Source organism: Mytilus trossulus, chromosome 8 (genome assembly GCF_036588685.1).
Source record: "Mytilus trossulus isolate FHL-02 chromosome 8, PNRI_Mtr1.1.1.hap1, whole genome shotgun sequence".
Taxonomy (NCBI): Eukaryota; Metazoa; Mollusca; class Bivalvia; order Mytilida; family Mytilidae; genus Mytilus; species Mytilus trossulus.
The window spans coordinates 68,940,625-68,965,517 of record NC_086380.1 but is presented as its reverse complement, the minus strand read 5'-3'; the positions used below and the strand labels follow the sequence as shown (position 1 = coordinate 68,965,517).

At 31.4% G+C, this 24,893-nt stretch overlaps 1 long non-coding RNA gene across 1 annotated transcript; it reads right to left on the bottom strand.

Moving 5' to 3' along the window:
• Positions 1-10,051: 10,051 nt before the first annotated feature.
• LOC134681332 (uncharacterized) lies at positions 10,052-12,272 on the bottom strand. The gene is made up of 3 exons (XR_010100610.1): positions 11,998-12,272; positions 11,364-11,498; positions 10,052-10,308 (listed from the first exon to the last, which is right to left on the bottom strand). It is a non-coding gene; the product is annotated as an uncharacterized LOC134681332 (long non-coding RNA).
• Between the last annotated feature and the right edge of the window lie 12,621 nt (positions 12,273-24,893).

Genomic DNA, 24,893 nt, shown 5'->3' with positions numbered 1-24,893 from the left:
TCATGTCAACATAACCATTACACTGAGATTTCCCTAGAATCATGGTCATATTTGTATTGATATCATGGACAGATTGTCACACAAACTTGTATAAGGAAATTTGTTTGCAACTACAGTAAATGTATTAGCTGATACGACATAAATAAAATAAGATATCGAAAATAAAAGAAAATAAAAAAAGAACGCATTTCTTCATCTCGTAATTGTTGCTTTGTTCATATGTTCAATTTTCTTCTGCTTCTTAAAACAAGGATTGGTCAGACTGTTCCTATAGTTTTATTTACATAAATAAATAAATAAATATATGATTTGTTTACAAAATAGCCATGCCGCCTTAACATTTTTCAGTATTGTAAATCTTTTTATTTTTTTTTAACCTTGATCATATAACAAAATCTTGTACAATGTATGTGCTGGCGTTGTTGTGCTCGTAAACAGAAAGAGGTCAACGGGAAATTAACCAGTTAGGTAATAGTTAATATTTAAGAATAACCAATTAAAAAATTTCTGTAAATGCAGCGCAGTTAGTTTCCCCAGAACACATCTTTTGCAATCAATTGGAGGTAAACTGTACGAACATAAAGATAAAATTTAGGATCCATAATGGGCAAAATCAGTACTATATGTCTAGTTGTAGATGTTTGCTAAACATTTACAATATATAATAAATTTATTGCAAAACGTTAAAACCCTGACTATATTGATAATGCAAATGAATATAGATAATACATTATACATGTTATAATAACGAACATACGAATGATAAATTCCTGATTAAACAGTTTACCTGCATAATACAGCATAGTTGATGTATATAAAAAAGGAGATGTGGTATCTTTGCCGGTGAGACAACTATCCACCAAAGTGCAGATGAAGTGGATTTAAGACATTATAGGCAACCGTACGTCCTTCAACAATGAGAAAAACCCATACCGTATAGTCGGCTACAAAAGGCCCAGATATGAAAACTATGAAACAATTCAATTGAGAAAATTAAAAGCCTAATTTCTTAATAACCCCGTAAAATGTTAAATTATGTACGAGGACAATAGGGATTTGCAATGTAAAAGAAGTTATATTAGGATGGAAAAAGGAGTAAAGAATTATGATCAACTTCTTAAAATCTGACCCAAAGAAATCGTTTTCTTTAATAAATGATTCATTAGCCGACAAATCCAACCTGAGATTAATATACTGTACAACACTGTTGTTTCAGATCATACAACCCAAAGGTCTATACAAAAAGTCATGTCATAGTAACTTTCCTCGTAATCCGATAATTCAGTGAACAAAGAAACAAAAGATTAGAATAACTTGAGTACAAAATTAATGCTATATTCTTTTTTAAACTTTGTTAGAAATATTATACTTTCTCAAACATATACTTTTTTCAAACATAATTAGAGACCTGTTTTATATTAAATTAAGTATTATCTGAAACAGATTTGCTTTGAACTACTCCTAACTATATGTATACTATACAAAATAAATCTCATTAAAGATGGGGTTAAATGTGATTTATCTAGACTTTAATTGCAAATAAACATAACAGAATAAATTCTCATAAATTAGAAGTAGAAAATATTTTAAATTCACGTTATTCGTTATTATATTCCAACTGTAAAACTATGATAAACTTGACATATATTGTATTGTAAATTTACTTTAATGTGAATTAATTTTCAGATCTATGCAATTCAGTAATTTCTAACAAACTTGCAGTAGAATTTGCCTTAAATTTCAAGTATATTTCTAAACTTAAGTAGAAAGGAATTTATTGAAAAAATAAATATTAGTAAACGCATGCGTTCATGCAGTGTATTTTAGGGGTCATGTTCCAAACCGTTTAATAATTAGGGGTTGAAAAGGGATGAAAAACTAGGATTTTCTGATATCTGGACAATAACATGAGTTTAAGTCTTTTTATGGCTATTTAATTGTGCCACAAGGTGTTATACGATAACCAGAAAAAATGGGATTGATTTGAGGGGTTATGCCCCTATTGGTTTAGTTATAAGGGGCCAAAACCAATACTTTGTGTATAAATTACTTATTTTTTTAGCAATTTCAATGGGGTTTAATTCAAAGTCTTGAATTCTGCTGAGTGTTTTATATTCTGAATTGGGTATTTAATATTTGGATTTTAGGGTCTGTTTTTGAAAGGGTTCATATTTAGGTTCAAAGGTCCAAAATTAAACATTGTTTGATTTTTTTAGAAATTAAATTACTGGTGTTCCTTGATATGCTAAATTAACAGTATTTTTAGATTTTTTTTAACTTTGAGGTATGTCTTCAAATTGGTCAACATTAAGGTCCAAACCCAGACAACATGAGTATGTTGGCCCAACATTGGCACAACATATATCAATGCATTGGCCCATCGTTGTATTTTAACGTTGGCCCAACGTATAAGTGCAAAGTGGGCCTACGTTGGCCCAACATGATGGTTTCATGTTGGCCCAACGTTGTACGGTTATATGCAATACATAGAGCCAACGTTGGCCCATTGTATGAAAAACGAAATCCATGTTGGCACAACTTTGGACCAACGTAGAAATATCTTTTCTTATGTTGGCACTATGTTGGTCCAAGGTAGGTATTTCTCATTTGTATGTTGGCAATACGTTGGTCTATTGTTTCAACCAAATTAAAATGGATGCTGCATGAGGAGCTGTATATGATAAATACTCCGGAGCGCATTTGATCTTTTTTTGTATTCCAAACTGCCAAAATTTAAGGTAGCAATTCTGTATTTTTGTATTACCCATTGTTGTTACTGTCCTTGTTTTTTTCATGAACTTTGCCTCTTTAATTTTATTTATTGTGTGACGCTTAGATATTTCTTTGGCAATGTTTGATGGATCGACCAGATAAACTCTGTGTCATTTGGTGTCTTGTAAAGAGTTGTCTCATTAGCAATCATACCACATCTTCTTTTTTCATATCAATTTCATTTATTTCTTTAACAGAACAAATGACGTATGGCTTATGGTTAGGCGATAATACAACTAGTTTTTTCGGAGATGTAATTTTAGTCAGTGTATTATGTCCAGATCCAGAATGAAAATTAAATAATTCAGAAAATGAAACTTTTTTTTTTTTTTAATTTGATATCATTGGTCGTCACCACGAGTAGTGTCCTCCTCAATTTGAACTTCAATAGTGTCATATATGTTATTCTTTTTTTCCCTTCTCTGTTTCTTGTCACCTTCTCTGTCAAGGCTTAAGCGCCGCCAATCTTTAGCTGCATCATCTATCTGCTTATCCGAAGACTCTTTACAGCTATGTTTTTTTTTCTCACCGACTCTGTAATAAAGTTATAAGTAAACTTGAATTGCGTATTTGTCTAATGCATGCCTGCGTAATCTCCTTTCTATATATGTAATATAAATTAATGTATATTCTAAATAGTTTAAACACTATTTAATACAAAATAAAATCTAAAATAATCATTTTTTTTATATTGGTTATTTGTCTAATGGTCAGAAATTCATATATTCGTAATATACATGATATATAAAGATTAATTTAGATGTGTAATAATCCCGAGGTAATAATGAACAGTTATATATTTGATATATAAAAACACTGTTACACATTCAAGTGTGTATATGATCAGGTTTCACAAATATATCGTATCTGTTTGCATGCGATTTAGAAATACAATAAAACTAACAAATTCATTTATATTTTAATGAAGTAGAACTCATAATACCACATTTTTGAAACATTACGGAATAAGGTACATCTTAAGACAACTTTATTCCATTAACTTCAGTAATGATCATACATGTTGTGGTTACAGATTTATATAATTTACCATTTGTTTGAAGAAACTAATGTTCAGTGGCAAATATTTCATGATAATTAATAGGATTGAAATGATTTAAAATCTAGATAATATTTTGCCCGAAACGTGTAAACTTCAAGATCAGCATTATTAAATGATAGAAATTAATATATGTTTTGATTTTTAACAACATCCCTCAGATTAAAAATCATATTGTATTTGTCATTCTGAATCGTATATATATATTAGATTTTTTACAACTTACATGTTACTATCTTTCTCTTTGAATCTCAGATGACATGATTTTCTCTTTTTGTTTTCTTCGTATCACTGCTTTCTTACAAATACACAACAGGAAATAATCACAAAAGTGACCATCCCATTACATTCAGATTTCCTATAAACTTAATTACCATAGCAACTATCTTTGAAATTTGTCGAACATATGGTCAACCTTATCAGAATGGGCTTGATTAACAGACTGGCTGTATCAAATATCACTCTGCATATAATTGCTATTATTATGTTTCACAACGTTTAATGAATAAAGCTATTATAAATCAGTAATGATTGCAATAAATTTTAATTTTTAACCAGGCAATCTATGTTTACGATATACCCTTTTTTTTATTACAGTAGTGATATTCCAGTATAAATTTTACCTGACTTATATATATCTAGTGTAATATATGATCACGCAACGTTGGGCCACCATTGGCCCAACATAGAGTTGTAAATGTAATTTCAGTTAATAAACACTTTCGGTATAACATTAACTTTTCATAAAGCCTGCTACAATCGAAATCATCCGCCTCCCAAGAGAAATAAAGCGTAAAATATTATATAATCAATTCTATTAATAAAATTTCATATCGGCCCTATGTTGCTACTAACATAATGCCAACGTTTGCCCGATTATTTATAACCAACCTGGGATAATAATATGAATTTACAACAACAGACCAACGTTGGGCTAATGTTGTGCAGCCGACACCAACGTGCGACCAATGTACCGACAATTTGCCAACGTTGGGCCAATGTTGTGCAGCCAACATAAACTTGCGACCAACGGACCGACAATTTGCCAACGTTGGGCCAATGTTGTGCAGCCAACATAAACTTGCGACCAACGGACCGACAATTTGCCAATGTTGGGCCAATGTTGTGAAGCCAACACAAACGGTCGACCAACGGGCCGACCATTTGCCAACGTTGGCCCACTGTTAGTCTGCTGATTGGGAAGGGTCCAAAATACAGCTTTTTTCTTATAACAATTGAAATCTTGGCGTTCTATGATATGCTGAATCTAAGCGTGTATTTAAATTTTTGTTTTGTTGTTCGGCCCTTATTAAGGTCCAAATGGTCCAAATTTGTTTAAACCAAAAAAAGAATGGTTGGGGTTCTTTAATATACTTAATCTAAGCGTGTATTTAGATATTTGATTTGGGGACAGTATTCAAGATGATCCAAATTGGGGTCCAAAATGAACATTATCTTTAGCATATCTTTGAGAAAGATTTTGCAGAGTCCGAACTCTTCATGAAGCACACGGAGTTCAACATCTCGTGACCGGACTTAACGGATAAGGAAAACAAATATTCGTCAATAGATTTAACATTTCTATATGAGTGCAAAATAGCCGATTGTTTAGAAGAAAAACAATCAAGCGCTGAAGATGTGTTTTGTGTCAAATAGTATATGGCAACCAACCTACCGATGAATAAATATTTCTAGACTATTTCAGAAAATTGGACTTTTTTTTATAATAACGTGATAAACCGCTCGACTGACGTCGGAAATATACCGATTTTAAATTTGATACTGATAATTTTAGTTATATTCTATTAAGAATAAATTCAGTCTCAGTTTAAGCTTGGTATAATGAATATTCCCTTGTTTTTTTAGTATCTATTAATGAATTTATATATTTTTGACATACCAATCCTTTTGATTGATTATCTTTCTGCTTTCCAACCATTGTGTTTCCAACCTAAAATCGCCTTAAATAAATGTTTTAACAGAAATATCGCTTTCGTAATTTTCTTCATGCTTTCCGACATTTTTCCATGATATGATTGAAATACAAAATATCAAATGATAAACTTTCAGAAATAATCAGTTTATTCTTGAACATTATATATATATCAACAAGCATTCTGAGAGTATTGCATGGCAATACATAGTCCCCTTCCGGTTAAAAATTATTGTAACTTCATCTATGACTAGTCATGGTGTTAACTATATAACAAATATCAAGTCAACATATTCAAGCAGGACGAAAAAAAGTGTGGAAAACTGATTATTTAAGAGAATTTTCTAAGTCCAAGGACCATAACTCTGCACAAAATTATCAGACCTGAATAAAATTCGAACTTGATCTGTAACTTGTCAAGATGAAACAATATACTAAATATCAAATCAATATCTTCAAACATGAAGAACAAAAGTGTTGAAAATTGATTTGCCGGACTGACGGATGGATAGACGGACGGAGTGCAAACCAAATGTCCCCTTCGACTTCGTCGGTAGGGGACTTATAAACTATTCTCAGGTTTATTGTCACAATGCACAACAGCACGTTGCGTACAGGGTCTCAAAACATGAATTATATAATTTTGTTATCATTATACTTGATATCTATATTTAATTAAGTGTTTTGACCTTGATTCATAATTAAGGTAGCACTACAGTCACAATTTTCCGACTCTAATCAACAGTCTTTAAAAATTAATTTCTCAGAAACTACCCAATGGATTTTTAAAATCTTTAACTCATTTTAAAGCTAAAATATAGCCCTTTCTTAATCTATATATAAACTTATGTTTTGTTTGATTAATCTCAAAATATAGCTCATTAATTGCCAAAAAAAGAGGTCTTCCAACTTGGATGAAAATGGCTAATTCATGTCAAATGGTAGTAAAAATTTGTTTTCATCCCTTTAATCAACCATATACAATCTCCAAAACTGTGTCTTAGATTTTTGATATATGCCTCCAGTAAGAAGATATATTGATTTAACTGCTGGGTGCCAAACCTCATTTCACCTTTCATCTTTGGAGACCTATAAATTCATTTAGAAACAAATTATCCAAAAACTGGGACACGGTATTGTAGAAAATACACCCTTTAATCATATATATCAAAGTCAAGCCAAAGGGGGTACCCATAAAGTTTCTATTTTCATTTTTTTCTTACAATTCTCATGAAAAATTGTTCTGAGAAATGACCTAAAAACTGAATTTCCCTCTTAGAACCCCTTTAAAGTCAATATAAACACAATCATTCCACTGGGAACACCCCAGGAGTTTTCTGGTACCATTACTATATCAATAGAACCACACACTTTGTGTCTTTGATGCTCTAATGCTGTAAATTTTGCATTATATGTGAACTGTCCAACACTAACTTGGTATTTGGCGGGAGTTTGACGTCACAGATTTGACCAACATCTGTGATGAAGTAATAAATATAGAAAAAGCTCCGCCTCTTTTCAGACAATCTAAGATAAGAGATTAACATGATTGACCAGCTGCATTATTAATGTTTATCATCATTATTCTCTATATATAAAGAAAAAATTGCATTTGAATTTTATAAAAGAAATAAACTATGTCTGAAATTAGCTAGAACATTAAAAGTGTGTTTCAAAAAAACATGTTCATAAAAAGATCAAGACCACCCTCTTCTTGAAAATACATTTTCCCAAATATTTTTTTAATTTAATGGAACTGAAAAATTACATTTAAACTGAAAATTAGTTAAATTGCATTAAACTGTACATGAAGAAGACCAAAGAGAAGAAATTTATACAGGCAGTCAGAGATTTCAAAAATACTTTCCCACTCTTTTCCATAGTAATTTTTTTCATTTTTGGTCGATTTTTTCCCTTGATATTTTTTCTTTTCCTCTGTTCACTTCCATGTTATATGAGTAATTCTTTTGCAAAACAATGAGCTAAGACCACGATATTTATCTTGTGGTCAGGGATTAACAGCTGGACACTGGTATCAATAGATGATTGACATCTTAGCCCCTCCCAAATGCCTATATATTTAGATTAATAACCATGTGCTTTTATTTACATAAGTTCATTATCAATTTACTCCCTGTTGTGATATGATAATGACTTTGGGATTTTTACAAACTGTGCTGAATAATACTTACTTCCAAATTATGTGATAAAAAAATATCTGCAAAAAATCATTGTTAGACTGTAGTGCTACCTTAACACTCTCTTTTTATAAACAGCTGTCTTTTTATAAATTGATTAGGCCATTGAAAATTGAATGTTGGTTACCCAAGACAAAATAATACAATGCAATACTACAACTTAGGCATACGTAAAGTGCTACACGAGGATAACAACTAACAACTATAAATTGACAAGTTGCTTTCTTTTAAAAAAAAAAAGAAATGCAAATAAGTAAATAATTGCCTTTCTTATCTTGTCTTGTGCCAATTAGAATGACCACTGTCCGATGACCCAACACCAATCAACATGTCCGACATGGTTATAAAAGAGAACAGTGGTAAAATGCAACTTTTTTTTATAATTAAAACGACTTTAGAAAGACAAAGTAAGCTGGAGCAAAAATGTTCAGAACGAGGCTGTCTACCATCTTTCTGTAAACCTTAACAAAAACGGCTTCCTGTATGAGTTATTTCCCTCACACATGTTAAACTACAAACTTCACAAATGTGTTTCGTGTTTGCCCTCATCCTAAAGATCATAGTAGATAGACATAAACTATATGTAGCAAAAATAATCAATACCAAATCAACATTTTGATATAAAAAAGAAAATGTGGTATGATTGTCAATGAGACAACACTCCACAAGAGATAAAACTACACAAAAGTTAACAACTTTAGGTCACCTTACCGCCTCAACAACGACCAAAGCCCATAACACATAGTCAGCTATGAAAGGCCACCGAAATGACAAATGTAAAACAATTCAAACGTGAAAACTAACGTCCTAACTTATGTACAAAATAATTAATGAAAAGCAAAAATATAACCCAGCCACAAATGAAAAAAGCCAATTACAACAAATAAAAAAAATCATGCATCTAAGACTAAATTAGTCTGGCGTGTCTGAAATCGACAGTCGGTTTCTAATTGGAGAATTTGCCTTTCAAAGACGATTTTACCATTATGTTGCGTTTTTGCTAATTATATTCAAAACTTTAGGAAATAGATAGAAACTTTTAAAGAAAAATTATCAGTAAGACAAGATCTACAAATAGGTCAAATGATGGAAACCCTCGTTCGATGACGATATTTGGGATTATTAACCTTAAAATGATGATTACAAAATAAATTTCTGATGTGCCAAAACGATAGGAGAAAGAAGCTGTAAATAGAAATAATTGGTCAGCAATATAATTTCAACAACAAAAACAGATTTTAGTCATGAATAGTATTCTAGTCTAACATGTTGGCGTACACAGGCAATTTTTTCCAACGTGTGTTTCACGTTTGTGCTCATCACGTGAGAATAACGTTTTTCACACGTGTGTATCACACCGGATAAACGTTTATATCACGTGTATTTTACAAACATGATATTCTCACGTGAAAATCACGTTTTAATCTGATCACGTGATATTCACGTTGAAATATAACATTATTATCACATTTAAATATTTTAACGTGATTTGAACGTGTAAATATTGTGTTAATTTCACATGTAAATTTTTTAACGTGATTTTAACGTGTAAAAATTGTGTTAATTTCACATGTAGATTTTTCAACCTCATTTTAACATGTAAAAAGTGTGTTATTTTCATGTCTATTTTTTCACATGATTATGACATAAATTTATATCAATATCACATGTATTACTTATGTAAACACTTGCAAGTTGTTTTTTCATTGGCCATGAAAAAAACTTGTTTGATGTTCATGTATCAACATGATCAATGAATATATACATGATATAAGGTAATGCATGTGCATCATAAATCATATAAATTTTACCTTCAAATTACTGTCACAAGAAAAGTAGTATTATATACATGTAACTTTACTTTCAGTTCAAACAAGACTTAAATGACTAATGTACAGTTATTATCACTAGCGTTGCATGATTTAAAGCAAAAGTATGAAATTCTGAAGTTTTATTAATATTTAAAAGAAAACAGACTCCTGTACTGCAACCAAAGTTTTGACAGTACAGCATAAAAATTCAGCAATTGCAAAAAATGAAATAGTAATACGTTATTGTATGTTGTTTACTGTACAATATTATTCCTTCGGAATTATGCTTTGTTATGCTCTTTGATGATTAAGTCTTTTCCTTCATTTCCTCTTCAATGTTTTATTATCTTCCTTTACTTAAAGTTGACAATGGTCTGGTCTTCAATAAAATTACAAGAGGAACATTTTGTAGCAAGTCTTTTTAACTGAAATAAACTCTTTTCATATTCAGATAAAATCTTCTTTTCACAGTCATAATGATTAACTGCTTTATCTCCTCTTTTTATTGCTAATAGATGTTACACCCGCCAATTTTCCCTACAAACATAAGAAAAGTTATACATGTATTGGTCAAGAAAAGAAGTATTATTTTTGGCCCCTTGTTTATAAACTTTTAAGCCATAACCCCTACCCAACCTCCTTTTGGGGTAGGGAACCATGTGGTACAATTTCATAAAGATCCATTTAGTTACTAAAGTTATTGCCTGGAAACAAAAGTCTTTGAACGACGATGCCATACCATAATATCATTATGGTTGCAAGGTTTTATAAATATATCATGAATAATATAAGAATAAAAACTTTATTTAAGGGATTTGAAAATAGAACTAATAAAAAACAAATGAGGATGGAGAAAGTAATTTTTGGAGGTTCAATGAATGCAAGATATTAACCATACCCCCAAAAAAATAAAAAAAATGCATACCGGTAGACCTTAATCATGTTTATATGAAATAAATCTATAATGTGCAATGTATATACATTAAATGACAAGCCTGCCTCATACAAAGTTATCAGTAACACTGAAGAAAATTTTGGGATGGATGATGAGACAAAAACAATCATACTAGTACTGTTGGGCCTCCTTATGCACATAATGAGGTTGCAGGACAAGTTAATATATATATATATAGCCATTATTTAAATCTCTAACCACCAGTCACTTTTTGTCATTTTTAAAAAAAGAGATTTTTGGCTATAGATCTAAGATACATGTACATAATATTCATGAGCAAAGACAGTCAAATTATTTTACATTTTGTCATTCTGTGAAATTTTATATATTTATTTATAAACTTAAAGATGACTATGCAGTACAGGTTTTACTCATCGTTGAAGGCCAAATCAATAGTTATTAATGTCTGTATCCTCTGGTCTCTTGAGTAGAATTGTCTCATTGGTAATCATACCACTTCCTCTTTTTTTGACATTTGTTTTGACATTTGTATTGACACTTATATTGATGTCTTTGTATTAACTAACAGATGCCTCTACTGATTTTGTTGTTTGTTTACGTGCTGATTTATTGAAATATAGACATTTATCTCAATGGTTTGATTGTTACAGCCAAGTTAATCAAGAATATATAGTACCTGCTTCTTTCACTTCTCCTCCTTAAACATGTTAAAGTAAAGTACATTTCCTTTGTTTAGTTTGTCCCCCCAATGATCTCCTCAATAATTTTCTCTGTCCATTTATATCTAGTGACTTGCAGACTTGTTGTATCCCTAAAAGATAAATCAAATTATTCAATTGATAGAAAATATCTTTTATTTTTATAATCATGATAATGGTAATATTGTTTGGTTAATAATATTTATTACACAATAGAATTATAACTTTAAATAGTTTTCACATGTACCTTAAAAGTTTTTAGTAATGTCATAAATGTTTAGGCTAATCATCAAATAAAAGATTGCTGTTCAAAGCTGATAAAATAAATTCTATTTCTCTAAAATCCACATGCTTCAGTTGAAAATAAAAGTACATAAAATGTGAAGTTCCATGGATTCGGATTATACATATAGCAGAAAAGACAACTAATTGTTTACCACTAATTATACCTACCCAATATAAAGGTAATAGCCTTCTTAACTTAGGGACAGGTCAATATTTATTGGGGGGGGGGGGGGGGGACCGATGCAATTCATATTTCTCTCTTAAAAAAAGTTTCTGTCCTATATGAAAAATCTACTAATTTAAATAATTAAGTATATGACGTCCTACCTAATCTATGAATAAATCAAACAGACTTTAACTTCATTTTTATTATATTAACACAGATCAAATATAGTAGTCTTGGGATTTGTCTGGAAATTTTAACTGATCTACTCCTTGAAGAAGGCAAATAGTCATGCAATATGCACCCCTTTTCACCCGCTTTTTGATCAAAATTTATGGATCCACCACTGAGTATGGAAAATAGTTCGTAAATCTGCTTGACTTGTGTTTCATCGAGTTTGTGTTAAGTGAGGTGCTATTTCTTAAACTATAAAAGGCAAATTAAGGGGGGGGGGGGGGGGGGGTCAGAAAAAAACGGTAATTTTATTGAACTTAACTGCACTGCAAATTATTAAATTCACGTGTACGCAGTATAGTATACCAGAGTGGGTTTTTTTTACTGCTAAAGTTGCGTTATCAGTACACAGACTGTCAGTTGTATATACAGAAACGGGTGCCACATGGACAAAGATGCTAAAAATAACCGCGGGAAATACTGCGCACCTTGATAAATTTCGGAATCGGTGTGTAACCCAGCAGAAGAGGAATCAATTTATTAACATTGTTTTGTTTTTAAGCTGGTAGCATGAAATGATTAAGATTTTAAATTCAATCAATATTTTGAAGCTTTGAATATGAAATGCAATCGATAAATGAAGTTTAAATGAGAATTATTGTGCTTCGTATCTCAGATAATTATCCCGTACGGTTTACGGAAACGAGCGTCTATGCCAGACAACATGAATATTGACACCACAATACTGGAAACGGAGAGTAATACAGCTTTTGGAGTGATATATATCAGGTATCACAAACACGTTCTAAAGGCATGTGTACAGTAGTCACAATGCTTTTCAACTTCGTACTTTATTTGGCCTTTTTAATATTTTTGTCCTTGAGCGTCAATATAATCTCAAATCAATCCTAATTCTATGTTACTTTTGAATTATAGTTTTTTATATGTGACGTCAGTTTTGTACTGTTTCAGAAATTTCATAAATTCAAATGTGACGTAATTTTTGTTCCTTTTCGCCACCGTATGTGACTTCATTTTTATGATTTATTGCGTTGGGGCCTGGACTGAGCTGGATGTGTCTATTCTGTGTTAGTCTTAGCATTATGAATTCGGGTGTAGTTTTCTGTAATTAGTTAATACATCATTTTCATTATGTATATCTCTTTTTTATTCATTTGATCAAATTTACTGTTTGCAACAGCATTACTTGTTCTAAATAATAAGGATGTTCTTATCCCAAGCATAAAAACATAGCCGTATTTGACACAACCTTTTTCAACTTTTGATCTTCAGAGTTGTACAACTTTGCACTTTTTTCACTTTTGATCTTTTATATCTGGACATCACTGGTTAGTCTTGTGTGGACGAGACGCGTTTTCGGCGTATTGAATTTTAAAGCTGATGCTTTTTGTTATCTATTAATCATGTGTTTCTTTGTCTAATATGTTCTACTATTTATTTGTATTGTAGTCCTGTAATATTATGTAGTCATTTCAATGTTATATTTAACATGGCCATTAAAGTGCGAAGTTAAGCATGCCATGAAACCAGGTTCAATCCACCATTTTTTCATCTTTAAAAATGTCCTGTACCAAGTCAGGAAGATGGCCATTGTTATATTATTGTTTGTATCTGTTTGTGTTACATTTTGACGTTTCATCGTTTATTTTCTTTTATTTTTGAGTGTAAATTCACACTGCGAAAAGACGTGTCATGGTAGTTGTCTATCCCAAATTCATGTATTTGGTTTGGATGTTATATTTGTTATTCTCGGGGGATTTTGTCTGATGCTTGGTCCGTTTCTGTGTGTGTTACATTTCAGTGTTGTGTCGTTTGATTTATGAGTTTTGAACAGCGGTATACTATTGTTGCCTTTATTTAATTATATCATTAAAATGACAAAATTACACGACATAGCTACAATAAATAAATGAGAGAAAATTTAAGACAAACGAATATTAGCCCTCAAAAGATAACAGGTTAAAATATTTGTATACGCCAGACGCTCGCTACGTCCAAACAAAACTATGCTCAGATGAAAAAAATTTGAAAGCCATAAAAACTACAAAGTTGAAGATCTTTGAGTTCCAAAAAGGCCAGGGTTATCCGCCTGGGCCAAAATATCATTATTATCAAGAATAAACACATAGTTTTGCAAATATTAAATTCATAAAATGACTATATAATAGATATTCATGATTACACTGAAGTGGTGACTAGCTAAAGAATAAAAACGAATAAATGACAACCACAATCGTGTATTGAATATGACCAGTTTTGTGGTTCCCTAAAAAATGATCGAAAACTCTTGTAGGTAAAAATCATTGAGTTTTTATTGCACATGTCATTAGAAATACCCCTTACTATTATAATGCATAGAAGAGATATATTTTGAATTAAAATTGAAACTTAATGGTAAAAAAAATAGCTTTATCATGTTTATGGTAAAAAAATCGCCGATTTTTAATAATTGATGCGGTGAAAAGTCTGGCCAGCTCAGATTACATTTTTTATTTCAAATTTAGCCAGTAAAAAAAAATTGTCGTTTAATTCCTGCTGAAAATGTTAAACATTTTTAGGTTATTAAACTTTAAAATTACAAAATTTTATCGAATTTGAACGTTTGAAATTTTCTAAATTTTTCAACAAGTTGGCTTATAAAGCAAACGAAAAAGGTAGAATTTTAGGAAACAATAATTTCTTATAACAAAACCCCTTGCATACTGTCTTTGTATTATTTTAATGTGTAATAGTAAAAGGATTAATATCCCAATAAAAATGGTCATTTATTTTATAAGGAAAAACAGAAATAGTCAGTATGGGACGAGTATCCTTGTGACGAGTTGACATAATTTTTTATCACAACTATTTATTTGTTTCCCTCCCCGGACTACACAATGAACCTGCTGTCAAAAGCAGACGCTATCAGAAGTCATAGTTTTGACAGTCTGTCACTATATCCAAGTACTATCTTTGTGTTAATGTATATTATCTATTAGCATAAGCTTGTACTAGGATTGAAGTTAAGATCATATCTTCTAGAATATAGCCTTTTATATTGGGAAATAAAAATCAAACACAAACATTAAGTACAAACTATGTATCAATGACAATCACAAAAACCATATTACTTCAGTTTAAGTCATATGTTCGAATATGATTTTCTAAAAATTCCAAGATTTATTTTGTAAATGACGCTATAAGGTTCCTCAATCAGTCAAGTTGCTCCATAACTCATCAGACTCAGTTCATTGGTGGTTTTGTTTTGCATTTCATATATGAATGGTAATTTTCTACCTTTTTATCCACATTATTTAAAAAGTTTAATCATTCTCACAGCCAAATCTAAGCTACATAAATGCTTGATCACTGTTTAATTTATTGATATGTAAAAAAACGCACTAATGACTTCAATACATGTGTAAGAGTTGTCTCCCACATACCAGGTCTAAACGACAACTACTATCCCAAAGCTGTTAAATGATGGATAATCTACAGTTGAAGGACAACCTTGTGAAAAAAAATGGAATATTCCAAGGTTTTTCAATGTCACAATGAATAATCAAATATATGATGCAATTCGAAACTTGAGAACCGGTCGTCGTAGAGATATGAGACTACCATCATTCAACTCAAGCCACTTGACCTTTAAAATGTCTCAATGTCAAAGTCATATAACACTTTGAAGGTCAAGGTAAAATTTCGCCATGCCTTGACATTGACCTCAAATTGAAGGTCTTGAATTGCTGATCATTTTTGCAGTTTATAGTAGGTTGGTATATGTTACCTTTTAAAAGATATGCACTCAAAACTACACTTTTAAGAATAATCTCGTTGTAGCCTTTGAACAAACGGTCGGCCAATTTTGAGCAAAAGTATGAAATGTAGCGCTCATCGAGAGGAACATTTCATACTAAGTAGGTATGCAGCAAACTCTTATCGTTTTCTTAATATGCAAGCTTGAAATTGCAGCGTTTGGTGTTTTTTTTTTTTACTCAGTGACCTTTGACTTACAAATTGAAGGTCGCATGAATTATGGTTTATTGCTGAAGGTTTCAAGTCTCCGGTTCTCGAAATAGATTTTTTTTAAATTGTTTATAATTTATAAAGTGAAATATTTCCTTAAAAAGGTTAATAACAAAGTATTTTGTTTATGTTTAAAAACATTGCCAGCTGTTCTCGTGCATGCTACCATTTTCAATTCAATTCTATTTCTTATACTTTTGGAGAAAAATGAAAGTAAAAAAAATGCTTCAAGGGGATATAACTCTCGTAGGGGATATTGAAATCCTATGCAGTCTCACATGGTTATACATCAGGATGAAATCTACCTAGTGTACAAATAATGTCATAATATTGATTAATACAACGATGGGGGGCATCGTGACAAAAAAAAAACAATAAAAGGGGGATAACGTCTAAAGGAGATGATTAAATCCTTTACTAGGTCTACTGGCAATACTTCTTGATGAGGTCTATAGATGGCCCATATTTGGTCTTCATATCTTCAATAATTACTGGGTGAGGTCTTGAAAAAAAAATGTTGGAAGAAAAACAAGAAAAACAAAATTAGAAAAATAATAAGGTCTTTAAATTTCGTCACGTAGAGAAACGACCTTAAAAACTAAACATGTACAGATGAAGTTATAACAACAACAAAAACCACACCATATTCATTACGGATAAGTGAGTTTAAAAAATCACCATCACAAGATATACACAATGAAAAGTTAAACACAGTTGTATCATGCAACACTTGGACTTACCAGTTGGATTTACGTTGTTTATGGTAATGTATTATTTAAGATTTTAATATTTACAAACACTGATAAGTAAAAAATTCAATTACAATGATGCTTTTAATTAAATCGCTAAAACGAAGTTTCGAGATTTATTGGTTTTGCTCAGTTCTTCTTAATATTACTCTTGTCCCACCGCTTTTTTTTCAATTTGGATTTGTCCGCAGCAGTTCTCCAAAACCGTTTGTCAGATTAACTTACGATTCCATAATGTGTTACCCTAACACGTGTAGTTGTGCCATCTAGAGTTTTGTTTGTGCACTGAAGTATAAACAGGGATACGTTTAGGGGCTAATAGAAAGGAGACGTTTCAGATAGAACCCTATGGTACTTTGAAACTTTCTATTTCAAATGACTATAACATAAAGACACATATTGATAGACACATACGGTTTTCGGTAATGTCCATGGGAACATACGGCCTAACACAGTCCAAATGTTAATTGTTGATTGATCTTTGATCTTGAAAATATTTGATTTCAATAAATTCAAAATTTGAAAAAAAATATTGAAATTTCTATTGAATTAAAAGAGTAATAGATAGAGTCCTTATGGATTTATTTTTATTACGAATTTGTTATTAACATAACATCATCCTGTTACAAGGATTTCTAAATTGAAAGTGATACAAAATGCTGTGGCATGGAGTCATCAAGATGAAAAATAGGGGCAGGCATGAAAATGTTCTCATAATTTGATCATGGTCAATATAATCAGACAAAGATAAGTGTTTATATGGAAAAAGATACAACATTTATAAAACCTCACATCTACTATGATTTCCAATTAATTAGAACGAGCGGACATCAGGGTTCGAAACCTGATGAACATTTGATGAAAAACTCACCAACACTTGTGCATCCGTCAACTACAAAAACTGGCTTGCGTTAAACAAAAATAAATGGAGTATGAATGGCAAATATCAACTATGTACTAAAAATCAAAGGAAACATGCGTTTAGAGTAGCAAGTCCACGTTTGGAATGACAACATATGCAACAGTACAATTAATGAAAACTGTGTATGCTGAAAATGTGCACAGAAAATAATTTTTGCAACTGCAACCACAGCAAATTATCAAACTATCGACCTTTTTTATATAGCTTTCCCCTTTTCACACTAGCATAGCAATGGTAAAATACTTTGCATTTAATTAAACAGGAATCCCAATATATTGATTGAGTGTGAAGTTCATTGGATTAGCTCATATATAAATAAGAATACAAAGATCTAGAAGATATGGTATGATTGTCAATGAGACAAATAACCACCAGATATTGTTCACATTATTGTCACTGTTACGGGCTTGACGACCTTAATCAATTAAATAAAAGGTAACTTATGGCCGGGTGTGTTATTATTTCCGTCTATGCTTCGAACGTTTAAAAAATGTTTCATATTTTAGTGTATAACTTCTTTTCTGTAGTCGTAATGGAAACTTTTTTTGTAAAATTTGTATTTTGATGTGTAAATGGAATACGTGTTGTTGTCCGAAAAGTCTCTTCACACCGTAAATTAATAGTTTGTACATTTTGAACAAACGGAGTAAACAAAAAACCAAAAAAATTGAGATCAAGTATATCTGTTTCATCGTTTGGCGTTTTATATATCACTTAAAATACTAATCTCGTCAATTTAAAAACTTTACCTCATTGAATGTGTTGTAGTCCTTCATTAAAACTGAGCGAAAAGAGTTGTGCGGAAAATCGATTACATACACTTCACGATTATCATCATTAATTGATCAATCGATGCATGTATCGGTATCTTAACTCATTAGCGACATGTTTTTGCGGTTTACTATCATCAGATTCATATTGTCCAGAAATGTGGTGTGACCTGTATTTTACTAATAGTGCTCAATACTCGATTTAAAAATTTTGAGCAAGTATTGATTTGCATTGCCGATGATGTATACCGTGTCGATGCATCCTTCTTCGTTCTTTTTTACGGAATTCATGCTATTATACCACTCTTTGCTTGGTCATTGCTTTCGTGTCTTTAATCGGTATATGATATGTTAAATGTTTAAATAATTAATTATCAACAAGATGTATATCTCCTGCCTCAGGTTTATTTTTCTAACGTCACATAACTATTTTGCGAGCTAAGCAGTTAATCAGTAAGATTTTATCACATATGGATAATCATATAAAAAAAGCGTTTTATAAGGCAATAGCCAATAGAGCATGTATATCATAAAATACTTTTTATGCCCCACCTACGATAGTAGAAGGGCATTGTGTTTTCTGGTCTGTGCGTCCATTCGTTCGGCCGTCCGTCTGTTACACTTCAGGTTAAAGTTTTTGGTCAAGGTAGTTTTTGATGAAGTTGAAGTCCAGTCAACTTGAAACTTAGTATACATGTTCCTTTTGATGAGATCATTCTAATTTAATGCCAAATTAGAGAGTTTATTCCAATTTCACGGTCCAGTAAACATCGAAAATGATAAGGCGAGTGGGGCATCCGTGTACTAAGGACACATTCTTGTTTAAATTTAAAATGATCTTGCATTTTGCACGACAGATCGCCTATCTCTCCTTTCACAATGGTAAATAATTGCAACTACCCTAGAAATGTACTTACAAATATAACACAATGAGAACATATTCTGAATGTCTCTATGAATACTTGGAATCAGTGAAATACTTAATACAACATAAAGACGATTCTCAATATTGTACTTTGTGTAACTTGTGCAGGTGAATGACTTGATATTTTAAACTTTTATGGGGATTGATGTTTTTGTCATTTAAATAGAACTATAAATATAATGTATTGTTAATGCTGTAAAATGATATGATGTTTTCGTATATAATAACGCCATCAGTATAATGTACTCGTCCTGGATAAATATCCTTTGCAGGTGTTTTTTCATTTAATGACGCACTTGGTGAATGTTTCAATCAAAATTTAGAACGTTAGTACAGCTGGCATATTTTCTTATTCAATTTAAAATTTAAATCCCGTGTTCTATTAAGTTGCATCTTTGTTAAATGAAAAAGTTAGATATGTACCCTTCTCAAATTCAGTATAGTGCGGGGTATAACAAAATCACACTTATTTGCAAGTCATGCTCTCTCTTTGCATAATACCCCCTCCAAATAAAAGAAAAGAAAAACGAATAAACAAAGAAAATAAAAACCGCAGTCTTAACACTAAATTAATCTTATATGTATACAAACAGATGCGGAACGATTGTCGATGTAGTCTTCTGATTATCCTTAAAGTTCTTTTTCCGCAAAACTTTGACGAAGTAAGCAGCATTAACCGTACGACGTGTCGCTTTCATGTTCATACCTTGTATAGGTGTCATGAATACCCACCCGGAACTCACCATATGAGTCGAAATATTTTGTCGGTTTGGAGTTATCCCTCCGAAGCCATAAGTCGTAGACACCTAGGACGCTCACCAATCAACATCAATTCATGTGACTTTGACAAATTTCTCAAGGTTAAATTGCTATGTTGACCTTGACCTTTAACCTTTAACTTAACATCTTGTTATGGGATAATCTCAAAAACCTTAATACTTAAAAAATTGATGAATTATTGTAAATGTTTGGGTCATTGATGCGCAACTTTGTTACTTTTGCCCGAAAAGATTTGACCTTTCTGTAAGGGGCATCACCCCTGTTTTAGGTTTCAGAAAAAAAACAAAATCAGCTTCAACTATATCACCACATGTCCTTGACCCATAGGGTCTTCAGTAATGGCATAAGGGATTAAGGACCTTGACAAAGGTCAAAAGGTCAAAGGTCATGATCACGTCCCAGATAGCAAATTTTGTGGTTTGACCTTATTTAAAGGATTTTTAGTTTGTTTTAAAGATTTTTAAGGTTAACCTTGACTTTTAATCTTTTAGTCGATATCTCAAGAAGTATTATGTGTACAGAAAAAGTAAATAGTGAAAAATGTTTATGTCATTAATGCCCATCTTTTTGTACGTTTGAGATGTAACCTATATGTAAGGGGCATAACTCTTGTTAACTGTTTTAGAAAATACAAAATTAGCTTTCACTTATGAACAAAAGGTCCTATACCTATGGGACCTTTTGTAATGACATCGTGGAATAAAGACCTTGACACAGGTCATAAGTCAAAAGTCTATGTCATGTCCAAAATTTCCGATATATGTGTTTTTGACCATATTTAAAGGGTTTCGTCTGTGTTTAAGAGATTTTTCATTATTCTACGCTTATGTTAACATATATTTTACATAAGAACAATTGACATTTTAATTCAAATTTTTCTTTGTTTTTATAGTGATTAAGATGAAAACACAACGTTGACCCAAATTTTTGACATTTTTACCTTTTGTGATTGTTTATTGTGTTCACACATCGTTATAAACATAATGGAATTAATACGACAGTAACACAAGTGAAAGCTTTAGCTTGCTACAAAACCTGATTTAATCTACCATTTCTACATAAGGAAAAGAACACCAGACCTTCACTAGATTTACGTATAATTTGTATGATTCAGCTATGTCGGTCATCTTCTCATGTTAAATCAGAATGTTTTATTGTGCAGTTTTTCAATATCAGCATGATTATGTCTTCATGTCTAAAACATTTTTTTATATATCCCATGCGTTCAAAACGCTTTTAATCTTTATCAGTAATGCTAAAAGCCACCAAGTCAGAAACAAAGGATGTTTAAGCAGCAAAAACAAACAAAAAACAAAAAACAACGCCACGGCCTTTTACACAAATGGCAACCCATCACAAAATATCCTTTCATGAACTGCACTGTGTATCATCTCCACTTGAAATTGGGTACCAACGAAGCAGAGAGGAAGGAACAAATAAATAGATAAAGGATTAGTTTTAACTATGTTTACTGTTTCAATGAAGTAACAGCTTTCGTAACGACTTTCTGATATATGAAGTTTTACCTTTTGATGTCAACAAGTGGCAAACATTTTGTGTTCTTCACCAAAACTGTGCACTTAGTACCAGAAATGTCAAGGTCGATCGTAATCCTTCGCCCCGTTGGCCAGATATTCAACTGTTTTATTTGTTTTCAAGACAAAGTTTTAGATTATGACAGCGTGACTTCATATTTACTGAAATTTGCTATCAAATATTTGTTATCTTAAGAATATCAGTTAAAACGATTCCAGCCTAGAATACGGCAGCTTGCTCCTATTGACTAATTTTATTAACTACAGTACGGCAACTTGTTTTCAAACTGTTTGTCAACTTCCTTATAATATTTAAATGTCGTCTTTTCAAGAAATAAAACATAAGTTACATATATACCTATTTATACATTTTATAGAAATACAACAGATTATGGCATACACAATATTATGCTACACAGTCGTTTAAAGGCATACGATACAGCTTTGATAAAGTATTCAAATGTTGATGAAAATTTACATGTAGGCTATGTTTTACCTGATTAAATCAAATATGTAATGACAAATATACCTTCATGTGCTACTTTTTGGGTCGATATTTACTCAAAATTAGGATTAGTGGACGTTGTTTTTCTTTTGACAAAAATACATTTTTTTTTAAACTTTGTTTGTTTTAAAATATAAACACATATGCATTTTATTTTTACAAATGACTCATATTTATCAAATGTTCATGAATGTAGAAAAAAACGTCAATGTTTCCTGTACATTTATCGAATTTAAAAAAAATTGCACTACTTACGTTTTTATGAAAATTGGTATAAATATTCTTCATACGTAATTAAACCAAATGTCATTTAAAAGAAAGAGAGATCCATGAACTTGTGTTCCAGTTAAAAACGTTTAAATGATAAAAATCAGTAAAAAAATGCATCTTTTCCCGATATGTCACATTTAGACGTCGCGAAAATATCATTTGACGTTAGCAACGTCATTACATCCCCTGTAACTGTATCGTATGCAATTAAGATCACCAGCATCATTTAAAAACACCCCAGATGTATGCATATTATGTCATTTATTTACTCTTACAACATAACAAAATCCATGAAAATTACGAAAAATAAATCCTTTAAAATGTAACTATCTTCTAGTATTTATTTCATATATAGATTAAATTTCATCTGTTAAATATCCGAGTAAACGTCAGATATAAGAGACAATATACAATAAGCAAATGCATAATCAGAGGATATTATCCGGAAAGAATATATATATTCGTTACTACGCCTGCGTATTTTTTCCCAACGATATGTTTTTTTAATTTCTGCAAACAATTGTATCCTGCATTTTGGGTTGCAGAATATACATTTTCAGCTCTACCCAGGCCAAGTTATTTGTTTTCAAAATCTCTCCCCTCCACTTCAAAATCAAACAGTCGTCTTCTCACATTGAAAACCTTATTTGCATGAGTGTTAATGAAATATAAAATTGATACAACGCAATTAAAGATTCTACTATTTTCATATATTTGAAGGCTGAATGTTGAAATGTTGAAATTTTTGATTCGCATTTCTATACACCAAATATATAGGTCAGGTTTTATACCTTTATAAATTTAAAAACAGATGATGTGTGTTTGGAAAGAAAGTAACCACAAGCTGCCTTACTTGTCCCACTTGTATTGATCAAGCACAATTAGGAAATACCTGTATCTGCACTTTTTGTGCTGAAATGAATTATCATTGATATTGTTATATTTATAAATTAACTATTTACAAAACTTTGAATTTTTGAAAATACTAAGGCTCTTCTACCTCAGGCATGTATTACCTTAGCTGTATTTGACAACACTTTTAGGAATTTTGGATCTCAATGCTCTTCAACTTCGTACTTTATTTGGCTTTTTTTTTAAACTCTTGGATTCGAGCGTCACTGATGAGTCTTTTGTAGACGAATCGAGCATCTGGCGTATATATAAAATTGAGTCCTGGTATCTATGATGAGTTTATTTAAACGTGTTATACGTGAAAAAAGTACTACGAAAAGGGGAACTTTCAACTGTTTTATTTGTTTTCAAGTCAAATGAATTAATCATTACTTTATAAAAAAAACATTAGCGCATACACCTAAAGCCACAAGCTGTAACTATTTGTCGTTGGTTGCCACACAATATAATAGTCTACCGTTTCGATGTTTAACGTCCTACGAATGAACTGAATCCTCTGAGCCGGCGGTTTATTTGCTGATTTTTTTTAAAGAGGTATATCTTAGGCACCGACTGTTCCTTTTTAAGGGGGCAGGAATTTTTTCTCGTGAATACTTTTTTCAATCGACTTAGATACACAAGAGGTTATTTTTAATAACATACAGAAACAAGAAATGTAGTTCGAAACACTATGTTTTACTTACCACCCACCGAATTTCAATGGAAACAAACAGTGTACATGTATATACTCCTATCAAGTAAATAATGAATCAAATATGTCATTAATTAAAGACCTTACGGGGTAACCCTTTATTCCTGTGCTCCACTGATCAGTACATACTATTTGTAATCATATATTGATAAGATGAATTAGAACTATAGTTAAAAAACGAATACCGAGTGAACTCGAATAATCTACTGCAGAATGTATAGATAAAGGGGTCATTGTGGGAATTAAGTTTTCGCAACAAGGCCATGTGGACGGCCATATAAAATATTTGGTGAAATTGAACAGCTCATGATTTATTCAAGATAGATAAAAAGTAGCTGATACAGCATGATCGTGGTCTACTATTATATTAAATTTAGAAGTGTCATGAGCACGAAGTCTTATGCCATTAACCATATCATCATATAAATCAGAAAAAAAGAGTTCCAAAACTGACACCGGCCGGTGAACATCTGAGAGTATACTTTTGAGAGTTTACTTACTGAAACTATAAAAGGACTTCAATGCTTATATCCTATAACTCGTCGTATTTTTTTTCTGTTATTATCTAATTCCATTTGTGTGTGTATATCTGAACATAATTCCAGTGTGTCAATTTTGTAGCAAATTTTAAGAACTATTGAAAATAGACATTTTAAGAAATTCTTTCACTCAAATCAATTGATATCCAGATCATCATCTTCGCTAGCCAAGGGTTACGATCCACTCCCGCTCTCTTCACCCTTGGCGGATTGAGCCAACATTCGTGATAACAATGTTGCGCCATCTATCGGAAGATAAAAA